The sequence below is a fragment of the Oratosquilla oratoria genome, chromosome 16 (genome assembly GCF_046742065.1).
Source record: "Oratosquilla oratoria isolate Oo_2021 chromosome 16, ASM4674206v1, whole genome shotgun sequence".
Classification (NCBI taxonomy): Eukaryota; Metazoa; Arthropoda; class Malacostraca; order Stomatopoda; family Squillidae; genus Oratosquilla; species Oratosquilla oratoria.
This window is the reverse complement of record NC_134792.1, coordinates 57678540-57683539: the sequence shown is the minus strand read 5'-3', so window position 1 is coordinate 57683539 and position 5000 is coordinate 57678540. Positions and strand designations below refer to the sequence as shown.

The following is a 5000-nucleotide window of genomic DNA, read 5'->3' as shown; positions in this document are numbered from 1 at the left end:
CATATTGTAAGACAGGACCATCATGAGAAGCTACCTATCAATAAAACCTATACTCAATGAATATGTGACGTTTTGAATTGTTTAAAATAAAAAATAAAAAATAAATAAAAAATAAAATAAAAAATCCTCCAGTTCTCGGTGGCCATAGAAATAATCAAATTGACTCCGCTTTTGTGTTTCTTGTTTTTAAGGGACAAAAAAAAAAAAAAAAAAAAAAAAAAAAATCTCCATTTTCAGTCCTGCATGGAGCAACAGGTAGCTCTCCTGCCCCGCACGAGTGAAGCCAGGTTCGAAACCTTAGCGGTCATCAGAGGTGACGTCGACCAGTATGATGGACTTGATTACACTGGTGTCAGACTCTATTCATAACTACAACACAGCAATACATTCAACACTTTACAAGCATCTCGCACCAACCATGCAACCTTACCAAGCATCGTCCCGGTGCATTAAGATTAAACTTGCTCTGTTTGCAGCTTAACTTAAACTACCTCCTCCCTAAACCAGCTAATGATTAATCATTTTTCCTGGAGCAGATCGGAGAGGAAGAAGGTTTCTCTCACCGATCCCATACAGTAATTTGCTTCGAGATATGGTTGCAGACAATAGTTTCCTTTTGGTAATTATTTACTGACTGGAGAAACGAATTCAAGGTCTGGTATCACTAAGAACTGATTTGTTTAAGTTCTTTGACGACCATGATGACAAATACATTTCTCTACCTACTGCCAGGCGATTTGATTCAGTCACAGTGATGCAGACCAAGGGACAGATTCTGTGTTCTACGAGGTCCGAGTTCTAGTTAGGCACTCCTCTGAACCCTCATAAACTAACCCCAACACCTCTTTTGGGGGGACGGGATCAAGAGGGGGTTACGACCATATATTTTGATACCCAAAGAATTTTCCTTTTCCATTGACATAAGTGTATAGTTTAGATGATCTACTACAGAACCACGGTAAAGCCTCTGCACCTCACCAGGGGCATGGACACATTGTGTGGAAACATGGACAAGGCATCATCGGGTTTAGTGGGCGAGTGTTAAGGCACATCCTCGGTGATAGCCATTAGCCCTGGCATACCTACAGGCTACTCCAAGCTGGTATTAGATTAAAGTCCTCTGTGTGATACATATGTTAACACGCGGTCCCCTTTTACGTTTAAGCGAGAGAGCTCTACCGAAGTCTAGAAATCTTCGGATCCCAGGATTTCTAAGATGATGGACGAAATCTGTCGTTAGACAAAGCCAAGTTGTATTCGTCACAGTCGGCCGTTCACTTTCCGAGAGTAATTTAAAATAATTTATTCTGGCTAAATTTGAATAATGTCGCTTAAACGAAAAAAATGCCTCGGACCAAACAAGATCATTTTCAGATCATTCTGACTCGGTTCAAAATTTCGGTTCCGCTTATCGGTGCCGGGACCATTTCATGGTTACAAAATAAAACCAAAATCATAAAAAAAAAAATCGCATGGCCCTGGGTGAGATATATACAAAACAAAAATTGTAAGCCACAGTGAAAACGTCTGGAGTTATTGAGAGCTAAATCAGTCACCCGCCATTTCGCGTAAAACGAAATACGAGACGAGTCGCGTAAAAAGAAAAACTACCCCAGGACACGTAATAACTACGACCAATCACAAGTCATTTACGAAACCACAATTATTTAGGTTTTTACTTTCATGCGAATGACAGTACCATAAAATAAATGTATGAAAATATTATTACAGTAGCATGTGAATTTAGGAAAAATGGATTTTAAGAGGCTCTGACAATGGGACTTCCAGTGGCGTATCTTTTTAAAAATCCAAAAATATCTTCATTAATTTTATTTTTTAGTATTTTACCAATATATGTAACCAATCCTAGCTTGACCTAACGCCAACCTAACTTTACAATAAACTGACCTAAGCTTACACTACTTCACCTGACGTTAACCTAACCTTAAAATAAACTGACCTAAACTTACACTAACCCAGCCTAACCTAACACTAACCTACACTAGTCAGTTTTGACTTGGTATAATCGAATCCGATTAAACCAGTACACATAAAATAATGTTCCTACATAATGCTTTCTTGCCTCTTTGGGTAAATGGCTTCAATGGCGATTTGTCCTACTGTTGTCCAAATGTCCAACAAAAGCCTACCCAAGCTAAGCCAGTGGATTCTTCCCTCCCCCCCCCTCACGCACACACACACCCTGCTGGTTTTAGTGATAGCACGCGATTTATAACCCATGTGCCCGTGTACTTAGCATTTTGTCAGCAATAACCAGCGCTTCTGTCCTAAGGAACAGAATTCCTTTTAGGGTAGACATTAGTCACCAATTGTTTATTAAAGAACGTCCGGTGTCTTTCTTCGTTCGGAAGAAGGACCGGACACAAGACTGAAGAGGTCCTTGATCGAAACTGACCCCGTCTTTTCACCGGCAATCGACAAAAAAAAAAAAAAAAAAAAAAAAAAAAAATCTTACAAGTGCGACACCATAATGAGTTAACGTTTTGGAGCCTACGAGGGTTTTCGTTGACTGACTAAAATCGCCTGTCGAAAGCTAAGATAAACACTGACGGGTTCGTCAACAGAGATTTGAACCTCCATACGCCGTGCGGAGACCTGATTCAAAGTTAAATAGAATTATTTGACAAGGACCAGAATAAAATCACTAGACATCCACTCAGACAAAACGGCCCATTTAAGACATTTTTCCAACTTCCCTTAAGTCTCTCTCTCTCTCTTTCATTCTCCGTTTTCTGTTAGCTGAACAAAATCGTTTGTCCTAAGCCAGGCCAAAACCACAAAGGTCTCTCATCCCTTCCCCCCATCAGGCTAACGAGATCACAGCGTCGATCACCGTCAGATAAAGCAAGCCACGAGCAACGGCTCGAATGAAGAAGAGCGCACTAGGCGAGGTCGACGATAAAAGAAACTTCGATGTCAGTTGCCCGCTGTCGAGATCGGAAAACGACGGTTCGCGCGTTTTCCTGCGCAAGGTGGTGGGCGGTGGGGGGGGGGTTCCTTAAGGCTGAATAAAATCATCTGGCAGCAGACGGAACACGCGTGTTAGTCGTCAGAATCGGTGAGAGATTTGAGTAGGACTTGGTGGTGTTTGACACCGTCTCCAGATCGTTGAAACAAAGGTTTCCAGTCCTAACATCTTCAGAGGACTGGTTAGCACGTAAGGTAAAGGTTGCGACTACAATGGCTGATGTACGAACCTTAAGCTTCTTAATTTACTTTTCTCTGTAAAGCCCCATTACTGTTGCGAATAAGCAAACATGCCCGGCCTATGTCGGAGCTATGCAAATATACTTAATTCACTATTGTCGCGTTAATGTTAAAAAAAACACGCATTATCAAAGGATCATTGTGGCAAGATAACATCAACAATGCATCAATGGATAGCACGACATGACGACAACAGACATCATTTGAATCCTACGACGACATGACGTCAACACGTCGTTCGATCGCGCGGCGTCACGACTTCGACGACGTCCTTCCTTCGAACTGTGAGACGACGAACGTCAACACGCGTCGTTCGAAAACGCTCAAGATTTTCAGTGTTTTCGAGCACTTTTCACAGTGCACGCGCGCAAGACACCAGCAACGTACAATGACCGGGCCTCGTTCGGTGACGCAGTAAACCATATTCTTCGCGGAGAGACCACGAGAGCAATAAACAAATTGATTGTAATCATTAACAGTTTCAAAATGAGGTTCAAGACTAAACGGACACTGCAAAATACTGGGACACTGAGTGTGGAGACAAAGCACTTGAACAGTGCCGAATTATTTTGTGAAAAGTGGTTACGTGTAAAGAATTACAGAATACTGAGAAAGAGGAATACCAAATTACCATCCACGACAGAAATGTAATGATAGGTTCAGACTTCATAGCGCTGTCAAATTTTAAAATCATGACATAACTAAGAACACGTAAAAAGCGAGGAGATAAAAATCGGTAATACGCGGGAATGATCTAAGAAAATATGAAGTCAAACTTATGAATCCCCAAAGCTGAAAAATCACTGTTATATATACGTTATATATGTGTATATTACGTGCCTGTGCATGCCTGCGTGTGTGTGTGTGTGTGTGTGTGTGTGTGTGTGTGTGTGTGTGTGTGTGTGTGTGTGTGTGTGTGTGTGTGTGTGTGTGTGTGTGTGTTTAGGTTACGTGTCTTTGGACTGGTACTTCATACCCTGTCGCTATCTCCTCTCGCTTAACAAAATTCAGATTGCATTAGCGTAGTTTCCTGTAGGTCCCATCTAAATTACCCACACGGTCAACCTGGCTACCCGAGACCGGAAACTTAATACACATACAGGATACAAATCAATTCGCCAGGGTTTTAATTCTATTCTCAGCTGGTGAGCCTACAGGTGGTGTCTGTCTGGGTACCTGTGAGTACATGTGTGTGTGTGTGTGTGTGTGTGTGTGTGTGTGTGTGTGTGTGTGTGTGTGTGTGTGTGTGTGTGTGTGTGTGTGTGTGTGTGTGTGTGTGTGTGTGTGTGTACCTGTGTGTGTGTGTGTACCTGTGTGTGTATGTGTACCTGTGTGTGTGTGTGTGTGTGTGTGTGTGTGTGTGTGTGTGTGTGTGTGTGTGTGTGTGTGTGTGTGTGTGTGTGTGTGTGTGTGTGTGTGTGTGTGTGTGTGTGTGTGTGTGTGTGTGTGTGTGTGTGTGTGTGTGTGTGTGTGTGTGTGTGTGTTTGTGTGCATGACCACTATTCATGTACCCCAGAACTTCGAGTCTGGAGCTGCGTCGCCGTACCAGACAACGGGGAGAATGACGACTTAAGAACGATCTGCGAATGTGATGACAAGAGACTGGGACGAGATGTATGATGATGTGTTGGGGCAATCAGTCATCACCGCGATCGTCAGCTCCCGTCAGCGAGGAGCTGTCGTCTCGACGGCCCGGAGTTCGTGTGTTTGTAGGCAAAGGACATCGCAAAGAATACCTCATTGGCGAGTACATACTTATGGAGAGAAGGGCA

The 5000-nt window shown here is 42.8% G+C and overlaps 1 protein-coding gene across 1 annotated transcript in view; it reads right to left on the bottom strand.

Annotated features, from left to right (window-relative positions):
• Positions 1–5000, bottom strand: part of lft (Limb expression 1 family member lowfat) — a 383165-nt gene that overhangs the window by 377354 nt on the left and 811 nt on the right. The window lies entirely within an intron of this gene.